The 26,054-nt window shown below is 36.2% G+C and overlaps 1 protein-coding gene across 4 annotated transcripts in view; it reads left to right on the plus strand.

The window, feature by feature from the left end:
* The window catches only part of SYT1 (synaptotagmin 1), a 328,199-nt gene that overhangs the window by 67,475 nt on the left and 234,670 nt on the right, over positions 1 to 26,054 (plus strand). For 3 of the 4 annotated variants that reach the window (XM_021528116.4, XM_021528114.4, XM_021528113.4), the window contains one exon: positions 12,529 to 12,613. The exons of the other annotated variant lie outside the window; for it this stretch is intronic. The gene's annotated coding sequence lies outside the window, so the exon portion shown is untranslated. The remainder of the gene's footprint in view (positions 1 to 12,528; positions 12,614 to 26,054) is intronic. 4 annotated transcript variants of the gene reach the window in all.

The raw sequence follows: 26,054 nt of genomic DNA on the forward strand, positions 1-26,054 counted from the left end.
AATAGCCATATAAGAAGGGTTTTTATTTTCAAGTGTATACATTTCAAAGTAAGCTCTACACAAACACAGTGTTGTGATTAGATAACATGTCACTGCTGTGCATTTTGTTAGTTTGTTTTTCCACTGCCTCGATAATTATTGTGGTGAGATGATCTCCTTATTTACTGACATTCTGTAGGATCACACCAGTAATTCACCTGAAATGACTGTCTGCAGTCTTACAGGGTCTTACTGCTGAGGCTTTTCAAATGCTAATGTAGGTCATAATTAATCAATAGTGATTGTGCAAAACATAAAACATTTATATGATCTTCATAACTGGCACCTAAATTCTCCACAAGAGACAGCCTGAAATAGTAGCAGAGCTTGTCCTTGAATCTCTCTGTTGTAGTTTGTACTGTTTGATGTGCTGGCTTGCTTGGCCTAAATAGTCTCTGAGGTGAGTTGTTTGGATGTGTCATTTTAACTGAATATAGCTTTGCGTACTCCTGTAGCACATAAAAGAATAGAATACTAAAAGAAATTCTAAATAGTATACAGCAAAATATGAAATATTCTTTTCTGCTAGTCTTACAGAAGCAGCACTTTAATGTGTAATTTAATATTATTTCTTGAAATACCATTTTGAGGAGTTAATAAAGAAAAAGCATTATGTTCTTGTTGAAAGACTGGTGGTTTGCTTCCTGTGTTCCACAGCCTTAAGCTTCTTCTAATGTTAGGAACAAAGACATTCTTTTCTCATCTGTTTATGTTTTGTCTTTATACCTTCATTAAGGTAGGACTTTAAAGCTTACATTCTTTGTTCCATCATTTTTACTACTGTGTTTCTGCTTGATAGGCATTACAGTAGATTTTCCAACAGAAAAAGGACTTAAAAGTGGCAATTTATTTAAGTAACTGGGTACTGTGTCCTGATTCTCCAATGCCAATGTCAGTATATGTTTAAAATCTGGTTTATTGCTATAATGTTTTTCTTTCTTTTGACTGCATATTTCCACAGTACCCAGTGCTAGGACTCCATCTTAATTAAATCTCAGGACTGAGCTGAAAAAAGAGTGAGTATTTATTATCTGGGAAAAATGTGGAAGGGAAGGATTTGGGATCCAATAAATGCATGTAAAACAAAGTAAGCATTTCCCTCCTCACTCTTGTTCACCCAAAATGAACCCACCAAAAACTAGAGGAACTAGAGGAACAGTTAAAAAATTAATTTAGGTCCTTAATTCTTCAAATGCACATGGGAGACCAAGTGGTTAGCAAATTCATAGTGTTTTTTTGAAGTCAGCACTGACACAATACTGTGTCTACAAAAAGTGATCCATGCAATTAATTTGTAACTCTTCCTTAGGAGCACGTAAAAAAGTGAAATTACATGAAGGTGAGGGAAAGCTTTGGTATACCATAAACATTATATTGCACTATATTGTATAAAGGTAATAATCTAAAACTGTATGCATGCTAGGAGGAATAACTCTACAACTGCAAAACCTGGATATGAAGCTGATTGTGTTACCTAAGATGGTTTTCTTTCCCAGAAGATATAGCTACTACATTTTTCATAACCTCATTTAAATTTTACTTTATTGCTTTGAGTGATAAATTTTGATGTTTACCTTTTGGAAAAAGAGATTTCTGATTGACCTTATTAAGGATATTGTTAAGAAGTGCTGGAAATATTGAAGGAGGTGCTGGAGGTGACCAGAGTTAAACATGGTAGGTTTTACTGAAATGACTAATTATAATAGGTGCTTGACTCCCATGAGTGTTGCTGGAAATAAGGTGCTTACTCATTTGGATGGTTTTATAATCTCCATTAGGTGCTTTTGTGCATCTTTAGACATGCAAATGCCTCATTTGCTGGGCTAAACAAAGACGTGTATGAACTGGCAGCATTTACAATGACAGAAGTCAGGTATGCTTTGCCTCAAATCAGTGGGCTTTGTTCATTTATGCCTCTGTCTGAAGGTACTCTAGATGTAATCATTTTGGTTGCCAGCTGACAAAAAAAATTCAAATGAGGAATTATACTTCAGGAGGACAAATAAGTGTATTTTGAAAATGAGGAGACAAGAACTAAAATTACTTCCATATAACACAAAGCTATAAGCATGTGACATATCTGGGTTAGTTTCATATATAACAATACCTGGTGCTAAATACTTGGCCGAAGATAGAAAATTGAAATCACATAATACACAGCTCTTCTGTTTGGCATCAATTCCATAATATAATAGAACTTAAAATTTGTAAGCTTGTTTGGTTTTCAATAAAAGACTGAGAACACTTTGATCTGTCCTGATATATCAAACAATATGGTGTGGGTGGTTTAAAAACAAAACAGTTAATCAAGCAAAATTTTACTTAAACTACCTTATGATTCATCAACCAGTCTATGCACACTGTCAGTTGTGCCTTTCTGAGCAATTATGTATAGACTATTTAAATAGCCTGGACAGCACGTGGAACTGCTGAGAATAATATTGTATTATGAATTACTTCTTCAATTGTTTCAGTTCAATATGGACTGACAACATGACAGTGAGTCAAGAAAACTGCTGTTTTCTTGAGTGCAATGCAGTATAACATGGAAATGAAATTTTGCCTCAATATTGGTTTTCCTGTGTTAAAGTATTCCTGAAGTAAACTATGAAATGGTGTGAGAAACAGAATTACTTACTTAATATTATTTAATAATGTTTCTACTTCTTTTTACATATGCACTATCACAAACTTTAGAAGCTGCATTTCTATCAGTAAGGGTCACTACTAAGTTCTTACCTGCATGATTCCCATTCAAGCACCAAACACCAACTTATAAACATGAATAGTCAATATAATGGAGAAGTTCCTCAGTGGACTGAATGCTAGTTGATTTTTTTTAGGGAAATCAAAGAAATGTGTGAAGTGCAAGGAAGCTGAGAGATGTCAAATACATCAGGAATGTGAAGAACTTTACAGCTTTGACAGGCTGTAAATTAAAGGAAAGGAATTAGAAAAATTAGAAGAGATAAAAAAAAGAGGGAAAAGGGGGGATAATGCAGATATGGACATGAGGTGTTTATAAAGTTTATTATGTACTACCTGGAGCAAAGAAAGTTGAGTAATTTTTCTTGTGCTCCACTTTGGAACGACAAGGAGATGGAAATGAGGATGGTGGCATCAGAGATGACATCTGGTTTGAGGACTGTGTCCTCAGTAGTTGCATTTAGACTGCATGAGTAGTGCTTTTGGGTGTCCTAGTTGCTTGTTCCTCCGTGTGCCTGGAAACCAGGGTGGAAATGGTGAGAGAAAGAGAATGAGGGAAGGTCACTGTGTGCAGTTAGATATCATGCTGGGTAACTTGAGACATGAACTGTGACTGAGTATCTATCTGTATTGAGTCTGGGTCAGATGGAGCGAACTTCATCACAGCTCGCACACTGATTTGGTTAGTGACTAAAACAGAGATAGCAACACGCCAGGGTTTTACCTGTTGCAGAGCAGCACCTGCACAACAAAAAGGTCTTTTCTAACTTTGACCATAGCAACTAGGCTGGGGGTGGGTATGCAAAAGCTTCTGTGCCTTAGAATGTCATGCTCAGTGACAAAAGCTGCAAGCTGGCCTTTCCAGAGTAGTTGCTGCTTGGAGGCTGTTTGAGCCCTGGCAGGAGGGCCTTTGCTTCCGTTGTGTATTTTTGCCCTATTTTCTTCCTTTATTTTTTAAATTGGCTTTGTCTCAAACTGAGTTTTTTCTTCCTTCTATGATTCAAATTTTCCCTCCTATGCTTGGAGGTAGTGTGAATGCGTGGCTGGTGGGCACTTAGTTTTTGGCCAGGATCAACCCACCACAGTATCTGAAACTTCAGTGTCCTTCTGAATCCTACTATTCAGAGATAGTCAGAAAACTGTGACCTAGAAATGAAGCAGTAGTGTGGTGTTCACAGTCTCTGAACACAGACATGGTTCTCTCTCCAAGGATTTTTCCTGGGAAGCTGTGAGACACAGTGAGAAAGCTCAGAGAAGGAAGAAAACAATTCTTACGTCTATTTGCTGCTCCTGTTGTTTGGTGAAGGGTATTTGGATTGATTGGCCAATTGGGTCAAAGCTGTGTCATGACTATCTGGAGACGGGTTTTTCTTTAGTATCTTTTTAGTATGATACAGTTCTTGTACAGTATAGTATTAATGTAATATAATTTAGCTTAATAAAAGCAATTTATTCAGAGCATGTTATTCCCCATGCAGGGGAGTCACACTGCTTCAATACAGTAGTGTCAGTTTATCTATAGTTTAAAAAAAAAAATTGATTGAAAAATTGAAAACAAAAGAAGAAGGTAATATTAATACAAATGTTTTACAGAAACTGATTATTTCAATGGCCATTTTGAGGGTTCTGGACATTTTTATGGCATTGTGTTGTTATTTCTCTGTTAAGTAAAATTATCTGTATCACTTAATATTCTGTTGGAGGTTCTCACTAAGCAGTTGTTTTTGTGATACATTACTTCACACCTTTTAAGCCTGATCATCTAATATTGACAAACCTTAGGAAATGCATAGAAAACTAAGTAGACTTTTTGTCTCCCTGTAACAGTGTTTTGGGTTTTTTCAATAGTATTTTTGAAGTAATGGCTTAAAGACTGAGCCATTGGTCATGACATTTTGCTCATCACCTGGGGACTATCAATAAGCACAAACTTGCTTTTGGTATTCAAGCAGTCAACCAATACTAAATTTGTATCTGGTTATTTACTTTCTTGTTTGAGTCTTCAGAGAAATATTAGTATCTATCATACTCTATTTTTTTCAGAACATCTTGCAAAGTGCAAACTAAAAGACTACAGAACTGTGATTAAGCTACACCTTCGAAGAGGCACTACAGACTAGTTTCCTCCCCTGTTAAGTGACAGCCACTTCCTTATAGAGTAGAAAGTAGAACCTCAAAGACAAATGAAAATGGTTAAGAATGCTATCTTTACTACAGCCTAGTTATTCTGGACTGATGGATTGGTTATTAATACATTTATGTTCATAAATCTGTATGCATATAATATGTGTGAAAGTTAACAGTAGAAGATGCAGGTTGAAAAATGTGTCAGCCTGGCACTCTTTCCTCTACCAAGGCAGAATTAACTGTGCTATGCATTTGTTTGTCTGAACTAATTATAAAATCTTATGTGTGTTGTAAGTTATATCATTCTTGATGCAAACCTGGTTTCACTGTTGTGAGTTTGATGCAGTGTTCCCATGTTTTCCTGTTTCTAAGTGCAACTCTAAAAACTTGTCATCTAAGCTGTGTTGCCCAGTTGGGCAGTAAGAACTCCAAGGTTAAAATACAAAGGGTTCCCACTCTTAAATGACACATTGTTGTAGTTTGCCATAATTTAACTACTTTATGTGTGCACCTATTCATGGTTTGGATGTAGATTCTGACAAACAAGCTTCCTGGAAAGTGGATGATAAAGAGGTGATGATGAACTTGTCATTTGTTCTAAATGCAAACAACCATTTTCAAGGGAGCTAATTAAAATCTTTATCTGATCCCTAGTTGCAAGAGAACTCTGCCTGGGTGTATGTGATAAGTTCATGCTGTTAGATACTTCTAATTTGATTGGGGCTTTTTTTCCTGATTTTATGAGTACAGCTTTTTTTTTTATGTTCATAAGTCTTTGCCAGAGGAAATGGCAATCTTCCTTTAAATGTTGCAGTTGGGAAACGATGCTTGGCTGGCAAGTGGATTTTGATTTTTTTTTTCTTTGTGTATGTGAGAAAAATGTCAACTCAACTCATCATAGCTGTTTGTAGAGGAAAATGTTTCTTTCCAGTCTTATTGGCTGATGAACTTTTATTATCAGAGCTTTGTGAACATTGTTTTGTCATCTTAAAAAAGACATGGTGAGTTTTCTAGATACAGAGGAGCAGACTGTTCATCAGCTTTATGCTGGCAAAGAACATTAAACTCTTAATCTGGCATTAGAAGTTGTCAGATGGTCACATTAGTTGACTTTAATAATTGCTAGTTGAGCAAGTCCATAGGTCTGGAAGACAGAACATCAAAAACTTGCCCTTTCTTGTCAACTTGTTAATTGTATGTCTTTAAGTGGCATGAAAAAACCCAATTGTTCCTTCTGCAGGGAGTTCTGTATGAGATATTTTGTTTGATATTTTTCATAACTTAAAGGTTATGCTGATAGTTTAAGCTGGAAATTGTGCTTTAGTAGCAAATAAATGAATTCACCAGTGTGGAATTAGAGATCTTGAATTTAGTTTGGTACAAGAGGTCAGAATGAGAGTTTGAGGGTAGGAGTTGGCACAGTATAAGGAAATGTAATTTTTTTGCTCTGTAGTGAACTATTGATTCTTACTTTTAATTGCGTGCTTCAGCATTCATGTGGAAGAAAAATGTTTACAGCAAAGCAAGATGTCTGCTTTTGCTGTAGTAAAAAAATTAATGTTAATGATCAGTGAAGCAAAAGCAGAAAGAATGTTACTAAGTAACATCATACATAAGTGAAGTGGAAGCAGGAGTGTGATTATTTACCCAAAATTTCAAACGGGAACCAATAAAGTAGGGTTCTTGTAGAAATAATCTCTTTGTCTTCTAGTCATTTAAGTGCAGACCAAAGAGTGTATTTGCCTGTATGTATTGTGTGCTGGTTTTGATTGGGAAGTAGAGAAATGGACCGGAATTCCCTTCACTAATTTTGTATCATTTTAACAGATAAACAAGAATTCCAATCCAAATTATTCTGGAAAAAATATCCCCAAAAGAAAGGTCAAAAAATACCCTACTGAGACTGGGGAGATCAGAAAACACATATAAGCTTGAAACTGGCATGTGAGACAGGCACATTTTTTTTGAAAGTTGGCCACATGTCACTGAGGTAATTGATGTGTGCTACCATGTGGATACCTATAACAACACACAGGGAAAGGAGACACTTGCAAGCAGCAGTTACCAGATCAGACGGTTCTTAAGCTGTGTGTTCACATGACTCTGTACTGTAGTCACTTTGTCTTCTACTCTTTACTAGATAAAATGAATAAAAATTTGAGATGAAAAATTCCTCCCAGGTTTTAGACCATCCTGTTGGATTCTGTGTTTACACTTGTCTGCCTTGCACTTGTCCATGTCATGTAAGGAAAGAAAATTGATCTAAAATTTTAGTTGTAGTAGTAGTAATAATAATAGTTTTTCTCCTTCACCATTCTGAATATCAGGAACCACTACTAATGAAATTATGATCATGGACATACTCAGTTTAAGCCATACAATTTTCAGTACAAGTGAGCTCACTTACAGTAAGTACTAAGGACAAGTGGGTGATGCAGATGTGTCATACAGTGGTTTTGACTAATTCCAGGAATAGGAAGGCATCCATTTCCTTACCTTTGGCTAGACAGAAGTATAAACAAATTCAGAGTATCTCACTGAAATGGAAGAATGGTTCCAAAAACTGAGACCGGGGATTCTCTTAGCCTTGGATCTACAGTGTTAGTCTTATCACCTATAAGCCATAGCAGATTTCCAGTGAAGAGAAGAATAGCGTAAGAATACATAACACATCTCTAGAAAATGCCTAGCCTCCAATTGTTTTCAGCTCAAGGGATTTCCTAAACTTGGTGTGAATATCACCAGCTCTCAATGAATCTCTTTTTAGAATTTGTGTTAAGTTTCTCCATATAGCTTTTAAAAATTATCTTGTACCCCCTAATATGTTTTTGGCAGTTTCATGAATTTTTTTACCTATTGAGCAGAGAACCACTTTCTCCTGTTTGTTTTGCACTTTGCTCCTACCAGCTTCTTCTAAAGTTGCTGGTTTCCTATATACAATATTATGCCAAACTTAAAATGATACAAAGGTTATACCAAACCTAAAATGATACAAAGGTAGAGTTTGAGTCCTCTGCCACTCAGGGGAGGAAAAATACCATCAGAAGTCTCTGAAAAAAAAAAAAGGAAACGCTTCTACTGTCTTCTAGAACTAAAAGAATTTGCAGTTTCATGAGTTTTGGTCCTTTTTTATTTTCTTGCCTGAATAATGATGCTCCATTGAATTATTCAGTTTCTTTCTATGTTTCTAAATATTTGGAACTTTTTTAAAGGAGAGACCAGTGCACACAGTGGACAGATACATTCTTAAAATTAGCTGAAGGGATTAAAGAATGTGTGAATTTTGTACCTCAACAGTTTGTGTTGGTAATAGAAGTATTTTGCAATACTAGATTGTACTATGAGCACTGAATCTTAGGAGCATATAATAGTCAAGTATGTGGTAGGTGGGCTACAGCTGTAGCATTGTCATCATCAGTGAAATAGCCTACTTTACTTATTGACAGGAGCAGAAGAATCAAACTGCTTTCTTCTGAATACTGGTTATAATTATTTTGTTGACAAGCTACCTTTCTATTACAATCTGAGGTAATATCTGTGCTTCCTTTAAAAAAAAAATCACATAAAGTTTTCTAGTGAAAAAAAATCTCAGTCAAAAAATACACATCTGAAGGCTTTTTATCCCAATCATTTGTCGTAGAGATGGCAGCAAGATGACATTGTAAATTTGCTCAATTTTATACTTTTTCTCTCTGAATCTGCTTGTTCTTTATAACACAACTGCAGGCAAGCCCTTAAGTTTGCAGCTGTAAATAGCCAGTGTCAGAATGTGTTTCATGCAGAGCAGAGCTATCTATACCTTCACCTGGATACCACTCAAGGTGAGGCTGTCTGCTAACTCTCTTTGTACTCATGTTACAAAAATGAGCAGTTAATCTTTTCTGTGGACAGATTTGGTTTTTTCCCAGAGAGCAATGAGAGCAAACTGAATGTATTTTCATCTTCCATTATTTTTGGTAGCATCCTTTATAAGTTCATCATTGACCTTTCTTGATAAGAAAGCCTTTTCCCATAATTTTTCTTTTACTACCTGCTGCCTCCTTTCTCTCTCTCTCTCTTACTGCATTTCCCCCAGATGTTCGTATATACACTAAGGAGGTGTTTGAGAACCAAGCTATTGATGAAGAGCTAATTCATTAAAAATACACCACTAGCTTAAGTTTCTTTTTATGCAATTGAAAAAGCAAGCCATGGCAAAGCAAACAACTCCTACCCCCAACCTCCATTTTGTTTGCATTTTGTATCTCCATGGATGACACAAAGGTTTTCCATGGACAGTATTCTGGCAAGCTCTCACTTGTGGTCCGTAGACCACCAGAGTGCTGACAGATGCACTGCTATACAGAAATGCAAAAATGATATTTGTGTTTCTGCATGTATCCTGCAAAACCCCAAAACATTCAGATATCTCCCTGCTACTCTGTTCCAGCTCGCTCGAGCCATCTGCTTGGTTTTCCTGCTGCATTTGGTCTCATTAGTCATGTTCACATGTACTTCAGGCTGCTTAATTTCATTATGCAAAGTATTATGCACTGTTCATCCAATAAGTGAGAGAGATTCATTCTGTTCCCTAAGAGACTTGTAAAAAGAAGTTTTAAATCTCTAAGAAAACCTAAAAATTCTTGTTGAAACATGGTTCATGCTTCACTGTTACCTATATTAAAACGTACTAAAGCTTAACTTACAGATTTATGTCTTTTCTTGACTCCCAAATATTAACTCTTGTCTCCTTAGAAATATTTGCATCTAACTAGGATTTTTCAACAGAGTTAAGATTTCAACACAAAACTACATGTCATATTTGAAAGTTTTATTTTTGGCAGATTTAGGTCTTCTGCCTAGCAGTGAGTTTGCCAGTTCTGACAGAATGTGTTTGTGGCCATGTCTATGAATATTCACTAAAATTAGCAAAATCATAAACCTTTTGAAAAGGAAAAGAATTCACAGAGGGAACAGGGATCTGTTAATAAAACAAAGATGAAAAATCTACATTTGCAGTCATTGCTAAGTGTGCTCTGGCTTCTCAGAACTCTGGAGGCTGACTGTGATAAACTCTAGCATCCCTATCACCCAATGGACTTTTGTTGCAAGATGAAAAAGATCTAAAAAGGGTTTCCTGTAATGGCCTTTGGTATTACCCTGTGTGTTACCCAGCCAGAACTCTGGCAGGACCCCAGTGGATATAAGAGTACCAGAAAACTGGTCAGCCATGAGCTGAGGAGGGAGTGGCTGAGGCTTGATGGGCAAAGGCAGTGGATTAATAGTCGACCTGGATAATGAGAAAGGGCATAAAAATTGGACATGGAATGAAAAACTGGGACTGACTAGACAAAAAGAGTCAGAATTGGCAGGGAGCTCTAGAGAAGACAGATTTAATAAGGAATTGGATATCTGGACAGCAGATGTAGAGCTGCCAACATAACTGCCAGTAGAATCAGCCAGTAATCTTAGCTTGAGAGAACTGGGGATGGTTGAAAAACGAGCCAGGGAGGCAGGAAAATGGAATTCAGTGGGAGTTGTCTTGGATATATAGGAACATACAATATATGCTACATGCTTGAAGAAAAAAATGGATGTGGAGAGGAAAAAAGGATCTATTGTTTGGTGTATAAAATGAGTGGGTTTTTTTCTCTTAAAGGAATTTCATCATGAAAGTAATTATTTTATTTTAAGAATCTGCTCCATAAGGTGTATGAATTCTAGAGCATTCATGAATAGGAGGGGTAAACTGCTTAAATTCCTTGAAAAAACAACCTAGGCAGTGAATAAACAGAGCTCCCCACAAGAAAATTGTGACTCAAGAGACTTTCATATAGCACCAGAAATAGACTGAATTAAACTTTGAGTGCTTGACATTGCAGTGATGTTTTTTTATTAATGTTGTGGTTTGCATTGAATGAGTTTAATTTCACTTTGTTGTTTTGATAAATAAAGATATTCTATCCAGACAGCCACAAGCTACAAAATAATTGTTGACTGTGAAAGTCAGAACATTTTTCACCAGCTTTTCCTGATAGTTATTTCATTAAAACCCTAGGTCCTGAAGAAATTGAAAGGCTTTAGTCTTTCTTTCCTTTTGTGATGGAAAAGACACATTATGTGGACCTGTAAATTCTTGTACCCACAGACTTTGGTGACTCTAAATTCAGTGCAATGCACTTACTTATATGAACTTTATTCCCTAAAAATTAGAAGGCAAAAAATAGGTATATATTTACAGAAAATTCATTTTTACAGTATTGATTTGTTAGCACTTAACTAGTGAAAAATGAAAGCTTCTTAAGTATTTAAATTAACTTTAATGAATTTTTTATTTAATTCAGTGCTTTTGTTGTTTAAAAATAATCTTTATCTGTAATTTTATAGTTTTAAATATTGTCATGTCTGACAAAATTAAATACCGATAAGTACTTGCTCCTAAGGAAAATATTCAGAAGTGTTACATATAAGATATGGGGTCTGAGGACATGCTTTATGGGGTGTGATTCAGGTACTGGGCAACGATTCAAGACGTTTAAGGCTGAGAAGGATCCTTGAACCAGACTCGTGTGACTTTCAGCATACTGTTTAGTATTTGTGTACCTTAGCTTTCATCTGTAGAAGAAATATATTGATAAAGCTTGGTAGTCCTATTCTTTACTGTCTAAGGAATTAGATTTATAAAAATCTTAGTTGCCTAAGTCTTGTTCAAACAACTTCCAGCACAGTGAGCATTCAGTCTTAACTGAAGCTTCTAGTTATAGCTGTGGGGGAAAAGTCACGTGAATTCCTTTAATTTAGCAGAATATGAGACTCTATAGAAGGCAAATAGATGAGCAGAGAAGGAAAAAAAAATCTGGTATAATCAGAATAGCTCTAGGATATTTCTTTGAGTCTAAGATTGAATTAACTGATGTCACTTTTGCCCTTTAATCCAAACTGATCTGAAATTGTCTTTTTGTGTATAGAAGTTTAAAAATGTTCAAGTGTAAATCCATGTCTTTCCAGTGTCATGTGAATTCACTGAGCATGCTAAGTTAAGGAATCTTGTGGGTTACAGCTGTAGAAAGACATGATGTGCACTTTACTTGGCTCACTGATAAAATCTACAGAAATATATAATATTGGAGCACACTAAGAAAACAGTCTGAATCAGTCCATTGTCACTATAGGACACAAGAAAGCACAACACGAGCCACCACGATGGCAAGGTAAAAAAAGGAAGGACGTTTATTATTCTGACTCCAGGTTTTATACTTTTCCAAAGGTGACAGTGGATTGGAGAGTGAATGGGCCACCTCTCCAAAGACATTGGACAAACCACCAGTACATCAACTTCCTCCACCCCCATGAAGGAATGCAAAACAATATGTTGTTTATAGAAAATGTGTGTGAAAGTTTTCTAACAGAATGTAAACTCAGAAGGCTTTAGAAAATCTTAAGAATCAGGGTGACAGTCCATGATGAAGAAATTTTGTTCACATATTTTTCTTCTGTGTCTCTTAAAAGTCTGATTAAATCTCATGATAATCATCTACCGGCAATCAGCTGCAAGGCAGTGAACAAACCAAGTACATTTAAAAGAGTTTTTAAGCAGCAGTTTTTTGTGGGCAAAGATGGAAAATACAGCCCTATAGGTACTGGCAAGTGTTTACATTGAATGTCTTTCTTTTAAAGGGAGAAAAGGAATAATTTTCTGAACTGTGAAGAACTTTCATTCAAGATTCCCCTGTGAACCCTGCATTGATGCCAATCATATAAGGTATTTTAAACAAACAAGATTCTATTACCTTCTATAACCATGGCACTTTCCAAGAATTAAAATGGAGATAGTAAAGAAATGAAAGAAATCACCTTTTCTGATGCAAAATTTGTTAGATTAATGAACATGTAATTTTGTGGTAATACATGATATTTCATTCTGACATTAAAGATTAAAAAAATCCAGTTCATTTGCATTTCTTGTTGAGATAATAGTTGTATTCTTTGCCTTCTCTCACCATCAATTTGTGTTTTATCAAATCCCAAGCTGTCATGGTTCATTATCCATAGATGATCTTGAGCAGCCTTGCATCACAAAAAAATATGCTGTGGCATCTGCCATTGTGCACCACTAAACAGATCACTTCTGAGCAGGGTTTGTCTTTGATTAGTACATTCAGTAGTGTGTGTCCTTATATTTTTGCCTGTGGGTCTTATGCAATGTAGCTGCATATAGTAAGGTACTGTGATTTTTCAGGTTGCAGATAGAATGTCTGCTGTGCCTTTTTAGCTGATGAGTTCCATTTGAGTTAATGCTTGTACACCTCAGTCTCCACCAGGCAGTCCCATTGCTTCTGTAGTAATTTCATAAAATTCAGTATCAGTGATGTAGACAGCACAGTGAAATTAGGAGGTGTGATTATAGTATCAGGCTTGCATTCTAGATTATTTTCTGATTTTAGGAGCCAGAAATTAAATTCATGTCACAATTGTATTAAAGCATAATAACATCCAGATACAAATATATTTAATATAGAAGTCTTTATTTCCTGCAAGGTACTTGCAGGAAAAGAGACTCTTCTTCATTTTTTTAAAGACAGGAGTTAGACTTAATGATCCTGATGGGTCCATTCCAATTCAGCATATTCTATGATTCTATCAAAAATATTTAATCTTCTAATTCCCCTGAATTTGTTCCTGTTTCACCAAAACTTGAAAATAAATTTTAATTGAAGTAGTAGAGTGTTCATCATAGTGATAAAATTAATTTTCATCTCTGTTCACTATCATGCATATCTCAGTTACAGGCTGTTTCTTCTGAGAATATGAAATGCTGTCTTATGAATGTTTCTGGGAGTAAGTCACCAATGTTATAACTCAGACTAATTTAAATGAAAGCAAATGTTTTGGGATTTGAAAGTTGAATTTCCATTTGAACAATAGCTTCAAGGACTTGCATGCACATTTGACTGTCTTGTGCCCTGAAGGGCATTGCTACTAAAGAGATGATCCACATAGACCCGTGAGCTACAGTAAGGTTCTCAGGAATGTGAAATATAATAAAGTTGTCTGTAAGGTAAATATGAAGTGGAAAAGGAAATTAAAGCAAAAATGGAATATGAATGAATCTAGGAGAATTTAAAAAAAAAAATCTTTACCAGTAACCTAAGATTGCAACCACACCTGAGGATCTGATGCACAAATCTGAAATAGAAATGCTTCTTAATTTGTCACCTGAGTCAGAGAATTTGTTTGGTAGGTCCATTAGTGTGCTGATGTTTATATAATACACTACAAATTAGGTTAAAAGGCCTGTAATAAGCAGAGTCAGTAGGAAATTCCTTCTGAGACTTTTTGAGTATTAGGAAGTGTTTAGTAAAACACAGAAAAATTGGAAATTTTTAAGTGTTAAAAGGAGTCTTCCTGCTTAAAAACACCATTATACTGTCAGAAATATGCCTTTAAGTGTTTTAGATGCAATTTCTCTTTAATACAACTTTCCATTTAGAAATATTTGTGGTGTGTAGATCTTGGTATTTTTTGCTTTGGAGGCATTTGATGCTTGATAGTAACAGGAATGAAAGCAGTTCTCCTCTCACAGGAACTATTACTTCCAGTGTAGTTGCTTTAAACATTCTAAAAAGGCAGAATGGTGCTCAAGCCAGCTAAGGGACTATCCACAGAGCACAGAGAAAGACTGTAAATAGTACAGATCCAGAATCAGAATCTTTCCCGTTTTCCTGCTCTAGAAGTGTTTAGTTTCTAGCCCATTTATGAAAAACATGAAGCCCTTGAATCCTGGGACTGTGCAAGAAATAAGGACTAAGGTCTTGTTGCAATGAATGCTAAAATTATAGGCAGACAAAGGTTGAAAGACTGTAAACCTCCTTATAAAAATAGAAGTATTTTTAAAATTTCCTATTACTATGTTTTTTACCTCCTTTTTTTATTAACTAACTCTTCACTTATTTTCTCTTTTGAGACCCAAATTTTCACTGATAGAATCCCTAGGCTGTAGATGGATATATCTTCCTTCCTTTAATCATTGCCATCTTAAAGAGAAACCATTAAGCAACAGTGAAAATGGAATGTTACGTAGATCTATGGTGTGTGCATCCATTAAAATAGAGTGAACAATAAATGCAAAAATTACCTTAATCAATGTGTTGAAATTAAGCTCTTTATAACCTCCTTAGCTGAAAGTAAGTTCAACTGTTTTATACTGGCAACGTAGGCTGCAGTGAGATTTATGGGCTTGGACAATTCAGATTGGATCAGATGCAGCAAAGACTTCTTTGCGGAAAACAAAATTTCACAAAGTAATACAGTCAAGTTCAGATCTTACTCTTCCTGAAAGAAGAGAATAAAACTGCTGTTGCAAAAAACAGTCTCTTTCTTCCCATGGTGCTGCACTTATTGTGTTACAGTCTAAACCAGCAGCAATTATACGTAAGCTGTTAAACAACATGAGAACAATCAAACAGTTGGCTCAGTGAGCCAGAGGTGGTACTGGGAGCCCTTGCTGTTTTATCCCAGTCAATCTCAGCATCAGTAATGGTCAGAAACCAGACGCTCATTCTCCTGCATATGTTTATGTGGCTGGAGGAGCATGCCTTTTCTTTCCTTTTTGGCAGGCAAAAAAAGAAACTAAAACTATGTGGGAAAATAATAGCTTTATGAGGAAAGTATGCACCTACAAGTGCACACCATATCTGGGAAGAGAATTGTGGCTTTTAACTGGCTGGATAAAAGCCCCCCTAGATTACTATAGGACAAAGCCAAGAAGCTGGGAAAATTCAGAATAGTTTTGAATTGACAGGGCAGTGAGAGTTAATGACTTGGACACAAAGGAATATTAAATAAGTTGGCTGACAACATTGAATTGGGAGGAGCTATCAACTCCCCTGAGAGCAGAGAGGCCCTGAAAAGAGATCTTGACCAATCACCAACCCTATGAAGTTCAACAAGAGCCAAGTGCTGGATTCGGTGCCTCACCTAAAGTCCTGAGGGCAGGTTTTGGTGCCACAATATAAAAAAGTCATGAAACTGTTAGAGAACATCCACAGGAGGGCATCAAGGATGGTAAAAGGTCCAGAGGGGAAGCCATATGAGGAACAACTGAGGTCACTTGTTTTGTTCAGCCTGTAGTAGAGGAGACTGAGGGGAGACCTCAGTGTGGTTTTCAATATACTCATGAGGGGAAGAGGAGCAGCAGGTACCAATCTCTTCATTTTCGTGACCAGTGGCAGGACCCAGGCAAATGCCTGAAGTTGTGTCAGGGAAGGTTTAGGTTAGATATCTGGAAAAAGCTTTTCAACCAGAGGATGGTTGGGCACTGGAATAGGCTCCCCAGGGGAAGTGGTCACGCCACTAAGCCTGACAGAGTTCAAGAAGCATTTGGACAATGCTTTTTAGCACATGGTGGGATTCTGGGGACCAGGAGTTAGACCCTTCCTTCGAGTTGGATCCCTTCCAACTCAGCATATTCTATGTTTCTATGAGTAAATTATTTTAAGATTTTAGGGGGAAGAAGACCCCAGGTGTAGGGCAAAATAAATGGCTACATGGGTAGGATATTCTTTTATGGAATGAATTACGTTACAGATAACTACTGCAGGAGGTTATGCACATTTGTTAAATGATTGACCCTTGTCATTTGACACAGAGAGGATACCAGATTAGTAGACCATAAATTTAGATTGGTTCAGAAAGTCCTTTGGTAGTGTCACAGGTTTGGTTGAGCAATGTTGAAAAAATTTTGTGACAAATTGCCTCAAAAAAACACAGCAGGATATTTCTTACTGTCTTTACATCTGACTAAATCAGGATGGACATTTTAAGAAACCCCAGTGTGAAGCTAGAGGAACAGCTATGATCCAAGTCTCATAAGCATAGTCATTTTCTGAGGTACATTGAAATCATGAGCCTGAAGCCTTCCAAGGGCATAGTTTCATGATAGCATGTTTGCTGGAAGTGATGATCTTCTGCTCCCTTTTTGTTCCAGCGCTAAAAATGAACAGTAGTTTTCAGCCAGATAAGCCTTATTGCTGCCTCACAGGAAAGTAGTGCAGTGATGTGCATGTGAAAAGTAGGGCAGGATCTCTTCTCTTTTGGCAGTAGCAAAGCCTTAAATCAGTTTAAGCAGCTTTTGAAACCTCTCCAGAACTTTGAGCCTTCACAGAAGGTGGCTGTGGGCATCAGGTGGTGGAACCAGCATATACTTTCTGTGTAGCAAGTATTGCTCACCTTGTTATCAGCAAGTGTGCTTAGCATTGTGATGAATAATGAACTTTGGTCACTTTTGTATAATTGGACTACCTGAATTTGTAAGATTCAGTTCCCAAATTTGATTCCCAAGAGCAGCATTATGTGGCGAGCACATTTGCATTAAAAAGAAAAAATACTAAAATTGCATTCCTTCCCTTAAAATATTAAAAAAATACTTGCCTTCTGTATCATTATTAATCCAATTCTTCTATGTACTGCATGTGCAAAACGAACCAGAGAACAGACCCAGCCCATGCTGGGACAGAGTCCCAGTGGGCATCCAGGTCTTCAGCTGGAGTCAGGCAGACCTGTGTCCTTTCTAGTGCCTGCCTCTGCTTTTGGGGCTTTCTGTTGTCTGCACACTTGGTTAGTGCACTGTCCTGAGATAAATACATCCTCTGCTCTCCTCCCACTATTTCTTTGGAAAACTGGGTGAATACAGATTCCTGCTTTATTATCTGTGATTCTGTCTGTTGGTGTCAGAATGGTGGTGGCCCAACCAGGGCAATACTTGGTCCCTTGCAGTATGACAAACAGCTTGGAACTGTTGGCACAAACAACTGGTTTGTTTTGTTCTCGCATTAAAGGAAGATGCGATATGAAACCTTGTCTATTTTAAAAATACAAATTCTTATCTGTGTCTGACAGATCTCATCACTGTGAGAGGTCCAAAATTTGTGATTCTCTGTAAAATTTAATTATCTGGCACTTTCCAACAGCAGCTTGTCTACCATTGACATGTAGGATTTCATTTTGTTCAAACATCTTTTGTGTGTGTCTTCTTGATATTGATAACAGTGACTTGTAATGCTTATCTCTTTTTGATTCTGAAAATGTAATAAAGAAGAAAAATACAAAGTAATAGCTACATACATTAGTTAGGCAGACATCCATCAAATCTTTGTATCAGACTTAGCTCTTCAGATATCTCAAGAAACAGAGACTATAAAAGCAGCTGTAGGATGGCAAACATGCCCACAAAATTGAATAAATCATTGCCAACACAGAAAATGAACCAAGACAGACTTCTCTTGTTCATTGATGAGTTTCTTTCTTCCCTTTTCCAGTTAGTTTTCTGAGCAAATTGTTATTTATTAATTAGCATTAATAATAGAAATAATGAACCATAATTGGTCTCTTTGTAGCTACCATAACTGAACTCTTCAACATATGTGAATTTTGGGTCCATTCCCCAAAATCTGAGGGATGTGAGTAAGCTAGGATGTCACTGAAAAGTGGGAAAGTAGTCTTAATAACATGTAGTATACAGACAAGAGTGGTCATTTAGAGAAAAGCATGGAATAACATCATCTCATCAGTAAAAGGAATCCATAATTAAAGAACTAGGAATATAAATACATGCAACATGTAGGCATAACTCTTGCTTTGTAGTTCCCAGTTTAAATGACTGAAAATAGTGGATATTTGTATGTAAACATATTTATATACATGAGTTTGATCTGTACTTGTAGATAATAAAATGGACAAATGTACATATTGGAAGAATTTGGGACATATAGAAAAACAGGAAAATATGATGCTATTATTCAGTATATGCAGAGGTCTATTTGTACAATGTTTGTTTGCAAGACACTATGTTCTTTTACATATATTTCTTGATTGTAAATTGCTGAATTTGCACAATGATTCTGTAATGAGGCTTTGACTTTGTAACCTTTGGTCTGAGCAGCCAGATTCATGGCTAACAGAAGACTGAATGCAGAAGCCTGTGTGTTTTCTTGGCAAGGTATCTGATTTGGTCAGAAGTACAGTGGCAATATGCTTTATATTGTGGGAAAATTAAAAGTATTTTTAGCTTTCTGATAGGCTGTAAATAAGCTTTGATAGCAGTAAACAAGTTTCAGCTATGCTGTGTGACACAGTGTGGTCTGCTTCTCAGGAGAAGCACAGATAGAAGCCAAGATTTCCTGAGCTCATCACATGTTTCTTTAAAAGCTTGTATTAAAGAAAAAGCAAGGTGGGAACAGCTTTTTGAAAACGATACCCCTGATGATCAAAACACAGGTGAGGAAGATATGTACTGACTGATGAGGGATTTTATATTATCCCTAGGCAGATAAACTCAAATTGAGTAGCTAAGGCTGTTGTATTTCAGTTCCCAGACCAGATCCTGCTAGTGTGGTGGCTTTCAAGTCAGCTATTATAGATTGTCAACATGGAACCTCCTAAGCAAAGCATGTGAGGCTGTGCAGCTAGAACTAAATAAAAGCTCTAAAACAGCTATCACTCTTCACATACCCTGTACCAGGTCCAAGAGAGAACACGTCATGCACACTGCCCAACACTTCTTCCATGTATGCATGCATGAGGATGGATAGGTGGATCAGTTATGGAGTGTAAACACAGCCAGCAGGTGGGACAATCAAGGACATCTGGTGTATTGACTTTTGTAAGTAAGATTTAAAGTCTACTGGAATAGTACTACAAAAGTTACAGAGGGAGCAGGTGGAGAAAGGAGAGAGAGCTTCCATCCTGTCACACTGTTACCTCTCTGTGTTAGGAACAAATGGCTGCAGTGAAATGGGATCTCCTTCCATTTTGTAATCCTGAATGCCATTTAAAAAATATTATTGTGGAGAAATTACCCACATAAAGGTAGAGAATGCAGCTCTGCTTTTCAGGGACAGAGGAAGAAACAGAAGGAAGCACATGGACATCATTAGAATACGTGATTAGTTTTGGCAGAGAAGATGCAAGCTAGCTTTAGTGAATTTTGTGAAAGACAGCTATTGCTTTTTTGGCATGACATCAGAAGTCTAACCTGTATCAGTTAGAATTTCCCTGTACTGCAGCAAATAACAACAATTAAATAAGACTGACAAATTGTTTCAACACAAACTAGTTAAATGTGAAGGACATTGGCTGCAAAATTTCATTCCACTGCTGCAAAACTGTGTATAATGCATATACAAGGGTAGGCTGGACATACTTGTAATCTCAAACTAATTTTATAGATAAATGCTTTACACCACAGTAATGTACAGATTTAAAAAATCTTTTCAGTCTCTCTACTGCTCTGTGTTCTGGTGCTTCTTTTTTCACCAGCAGCTAAATAGTTATTTCTAGATTAAAATATGTGCTGCTGAAAGATGGATAGTTTCAGAACATACTATAGCAAACAGTGTTTTAACATGCCCATTTTACTCTTGTTTGTAAATGGCATGAAAGCAACCAACCTTGCAAATCTCTGTCCTATGTGTTTATGTGGAGAATGTTACATAATAAATGTGAGAAATGCACATTCATGCTGTGGGTCTGTAATATAGCCTTGTGCTTATGACTGCTCAGGTGTGTTTGTTCTTGAGCGGCGCATAGATAATGCCAACCCATCAGTTATTCAGTCAGTTTGGTGTCTGGGAGTTGGCTGCTTCAGATACATTGTAAATAGGATGGACATGAAAAACATCCTTTTGAGTTGGATTACATTAACTTTCTCATCCTGCTCTATTGCATGTTTGTATAAGACTTCACTCACTATTGTGTATTAGCAATGTGCAATTTGACACCATTTGCAAACCTCTTTTCATGCTGTTTTTTCAGCAATGATGTAGGGTATACTATTAATCCAGCTTTTGTAAAAAAATATTTTTTTATAGCACAGTAGCAGTGGTACCATGAGTGAACTGGTTTCAGAAAAATGTGAGCCAGTTTGAACACTTCGTCCATGGAAAGTCTGAAGAAGTAAAATAGTTGAGCCTAGAGGTGTGTATGTGTTAAGGCCACGTTCGGCTACTCAGAGGATCACCTCCCCCCAGCTGGGTTGTGGTAGCAGAACTAAGCTTCTGTTTCTGGCCTTTCATACCACATTTTGAGAGGTGCAGGTGTCTGGTGGAGGATCTTCCACATAACCTGTGTCTAAGGATATTCTTTTTAAATTATAAATTACCTGATGGTGTATTTTTTTGATTGCAAACTCTTTATGGGGGGAGGATGTTTTACTTGTATGTGAGCAATTCCAGTGAATTACAGGAGTTCCCTCCTCCTTTTGAATACAGGTTAGCAGTGGTTGGTTGTGTTTCCAATAAGCACCACAGTCAGCCTTTGTGATCTATCCTAAGGTTTACAGGTTTCCTCATATGTGTCTACAATTTTGTAGCACAAAAGCATCCAAAATAAGTTTTCTTAATCAAATACAGGTGTTGTATACAGATGTTGTTAAAAGATGACACCTTGAAATAAAGATTGTATCCCACCTTAGAATTGTTGAGACAACTTTGCATGTTTAGTTATTTTGATTTTAGTGGAACAGTTTTTAAGTTAATATGCTAGCCAAACACACTAGTCACTGTCAGCAACTAATGGACTCAGTGCTTGGCTAGGACTGGAGATAAATCTGAATCTAGTTAAAATTACAACATGATGTTCATTAGCTTCAGCAAGGGTAATTTCTGAGACAAAGTGTTGCTATCACCCAACATGTTAAATAAGCAGTTGGACTAAGCAGATGGTGGGCAGAGATCAATGACTTTCCATTAAACTATAGGTAATTTCTCAGTAGGAAATTATTTAGCGTTCCCAAAAAGGGTCATGTACCAAATTTCTTCTACTGGCTTATAGTTGTAAGAAATCTGCTCAAGTGTTCATGCTCTAGAAAGATAAATAGGCACAAAACCTTACAGACATTTTGAAGAGTGATCTTACATATTCTGGAATACCTCAGCCCTTCACTGTGCTGGGTGCTGCATGTGGACAGGTTTCAGCTTTACACTGAAGTTTGCCACTAACTTACTTGTATGATGAAGGTTTCTCAGTATTACAGCAAAACTCTACTGTTGCAAAATAACACCCTTACATATAGCATTAAGTGTGTAGAAGATCAACTGCTTCATATATTTATGTCTGCTTATATAGGACTTTGTGGGAATAAGGTGTAATGGTTTAGGATGTAGATATAGAGACATTACTTGGCCCTTTTGATTAATTGTTGTATAAAATATTTATATAACTTGAGAAAAAAGCCATTATCCTTACTTTTCATTTAGCCATATTATGTCTTATTCTCAGATTGAAAGCAGACACATCAAAGTTGAAAGTTGTTTTCTCAACATTTTCAATTTAGTTGTTTCATGTTTTCCATGCTGGTTTGGTTTTGATTTTGGATTTGTTTTTTTTGGTTATGTATCTTAAACATTCTGCAATCTGTGATGTAACAGTGTACTGCAGTGAGATGACTTGAGGAGGGATGGGTTTCTGTCTTGAACCTCCTGATAAATGGTATCTTGCCTGAGTACATTATGTTTATTTGACTTAGCCTGTTTTTGATTTACCGCAATACATTGGTGTAAAAAACTCTTTGACATTTGAGTAACTCATTGATTGGCACATCAGTTGTATGCTTGAGGGTAGGAAAAACTATCTGAAGAGTAGGATGGAGGACTGGAGGTGGTTATACTTTCTACCCTTCAGGTTTTCTATCGAGCCATCACAGGAGTGTGGAACTGGATAAGACTTTCTGAATTTTTAAACACAAATGATTGTTTATGTCTGTGAACATTCCTGTCTTGATTTGATAGTATCTTTTCCTACCCAACACAGTAATTTAGAGAAAAACAGCCAAAATAGTTTGATATAATGAGATATGAATGAGGGATAAGAAAAAGTAGATTATTATAATAGATAAATAATTGATCATTATTCTTACCTGAGGCTGTTTATATCTCTATGTATGATAGGTACAGAAGGATCTAGACAGTGCCTCTGCATGTTGGCACTGCTTTCTGACAACCAATTTCTAGTCTGCTTCACTTGTAAATACTAATAAAAAATATATAATTGTGAATTGCCATAAGAATGTATTTTAGAATTAAAAATGAATATAAACTTATCTTAAGATGATGATTTAATTTTTTCTCTCATTAAGTGAACCTAAATGTGCCTTATCAGATTTTTTTCTTTTTTATGGTTTGGTTTCTTGTTTTGCTTTTTTTTAACCAAAGTATGGTTGGCTTGAGGGTTTTTTTATTTGTTTTATTTTTTATTATTTTCTTTACTTTTTTCTTTATTTCTTTTTTCCTTTTTTTTTTCTTTTATTCCCCTATTTTTTTTTCTTCTTTCTTTTTTTTTTCCCCTCTTTTTTTTTCTTCTTTTTATTTTTTTTTTTTCGGCTCAGGGGAAAACCTCCGTTTTCCCCTGTGAGATAAAACTGGTTTTTTGGCAGAGCCTTACTCAGCCTTCCTTATCTCTTGAGTATTTTTGCAGTACCAAATACACTTGTGAAACAAGCGGATGCAAAAAATTCATTAATTACTTCAGGCTAGTGTTAGAAGGTTGCTTATGTTGGAGTATAATTAACTTACAAATGAAATTTCTTATTCAGATTGCCTGTAGACTGGGCTCCAATTGTGTCAGCCTTCCAGATACCATGTGCTTAGATTCAAAGGGGATACCAGTGAATCTGATACTTCAAATCCAGTCTCTGGATTAGAGTTTTGCAGCCAAACATTTTAGAAGTCTATTTGTAATGCTTTTATTACAAAATTACCTGCTTTGTTTCATTACTATATGATATTAAGATGGAAAAATTAATTTTGCTAATGTTAATTAGTGTCTCTGATTTCCTGAAATGTGGTTCTTTTTAAAATTTGTATGAATATGGTTATGTGGGACTAATTATTATGTTTGGGAGCAGCTTGAAAAAAGTTACAAATGAACACAGAACCAAAGTTATGATTTTGGTAAGACCGTTCAATGTATAATGAAGAAAAGTCATCTGAGGAGTAAATCAGTAGAGACAAGAAGTGAGCAAGAGTTGAGGAGAAGGCAAGAAGATTATGATTACCAAGAAATAAAGAAGTTAGGACTGGATAGTATTTTTCACTTTGAAGGGATAAAGTTTTCCATGTTTGATTTCTGTGAAGGGAGAATTTAAGTGAAGGGCAAGAGTTTAAACATATCCTGAGCTACTGCAGACTTTTTTTCTATTAATAAGGCTAAGCACTGAAGAGCAGATATGGGTAAGGATTTAGAGAAGTCACAGTTTTTCTGGGCTAGCTATACTAAGTTTGAGCTACTGTCAGGCCACTTAGAGTCATGAAATTGGAATGGAAGTTAAACATGCATAAACGGGAGCTGGCTGGTTGTGTAAAAGAGATGAGCTGTTGACTCACAAATTACAGCTGAATCCACATAATATTCACCAGAGATAATATTAAATGTTAGGAGAGTCTGGTACAATAGGGAAAACAAACTATAAGACAAAAACTGATGAGTGAGAACTAAACCAGACCTCCAGAGTCTGAAATAGATGTTAAGAAAAGGAGTCATGTGGAAGGCTGTGGAGGTGTTAGGATAAGATTTACGACTTTGATAAGAATTGGTCGGGGTAGTAGAAAACACTGGTAAGGAAAGAAGAGAACATGTATTTTATAAGGAATCTGTAAAATAATGTTTAAAAATTGTTCTGAAAGATAAGGGATGAAGATGGTACTTTGCTATGAACAGTAAGATGGCAAATGGAGGTGAAGATCCTTTAATTTAGAATGCATATAGACCAGTAATCTCAGTGTGGCGGAGTCACAGGTTATTGATGAACTGAATTAAGTAAAAGGAATGGATAGAGTCAGATAGTGTAAGTATGGTAGTGTGATTATCAAGAAGTAGTAGAGCAAAAGGAAGATGCTTAAGTAAATACAAAAAGAAATGAAAGAGAAGGCAAAGGAGAGAAGAAGTAAGCCTATTGATTGTCTTTCAGTTAAAGCCTGAGATATCAAACATGTTACAAGTAGACATGGTGTGGTAAAACCAACTCCATCGAGGTGCCTTTGGATAGATGCAGCAGCTTAACAGCTGTCAAATAGTGGCACGGAGGATTTAAGCAGCTGTGAATCCCCTTAACAGTATTTTCACTGCCTTCATGTGTTCCATTGCTTCTTATGCAAAACAGAGAAGTATCTTTTTTTCTGCTGCTATTCCTTCTTTGTCCATCTTCCTATTTTAATTCTGCTGCATTTATAATCTGTACAGTACTATTTCAGGTTCACTGGTACCGCCCATGATCATTTTATTCTTCTTTCAAATACTGAACAGATTCAGAAGTCTTGAAGCCTTTCATCATAAAATAACCTTTTAATCTCCATATAAACTTTCCAGGTCTCCCTGCTAAATAATTTAAATATCCTTGACTCTAGTGTCCTGAACTGCTAGTAATATTTTAAGACTGATATCTAAAATGTGTCTGTAGCTTGCTTTTTGGAGTTGTTTAGTCTTTATTCTAGAAGCACAAAGTCAACTATCTTATTTTTAAATTTAATTACCAGATTTCTATTTTCTTTGCTCCAGAAGCAGTGTTATCTAACTATCTCAAGTACCAGAATGCACCACATGTGAAAGTCATCCATTTCTACAAATGGGTACAACATTCTGACAGCCGACTGGTAAAAACTAGCTAAAATTAACTAAAACCACCTAACTATATTGTGTTTACAGCATGATATTAAACACCAGTTACTGAAGATTTTAACACCTGAATTCATTATAACTGCTAAATCAATATGCCTTTTGGAAAAGTTTGTCTTCAGAGAAAGAAATGTTATGAGCATAAAGAAAAGTGGTCTGTATGTCAAATGTTGAAGAGTTCAATATGTCAAAAGATGTTTTCTTGCAACAGGCATATTTAATTTTTGGAAAGATAACTGGCTTATAACTGAGAGAAATTTTGGTTGTAATTTCTGTTTAATGAATGCTGCTATACATATCTCTTTTGCCATTATTTCAACTTGCAGAATAAGCAAGTTTCAACCATTAAATTTGATCTTCTCTTGTGTATTAGAAGCTGGCCCTTTTCACATTTTTACCCATTGGGAAGATAAATGACTAAGTAATTTTTATCTGGTTTGCATTAGGGAAAGCTGAAGCTGAGAGACTAAGCCTTTAAAATCATACATACAGGTATTGCAAAGATTAAAACCCGGAGAAGTTGCATATAGCCTCTGACA

Source organism: Lonchura striata, chromosome 1A (assembly GCF_050655825.1).
Source record: "Lonchura striata isolate lonStrDom1 chromosome 1A, ASM5065582v1, whole genome shotgun sequence".
NCBI classification, from domain to species: domain Eukaryota; kingdom Metazoa; phylum Chordata; class Aves; order Passeriformes; family Estrildidae; genus Lonchura; species Lonchura striata.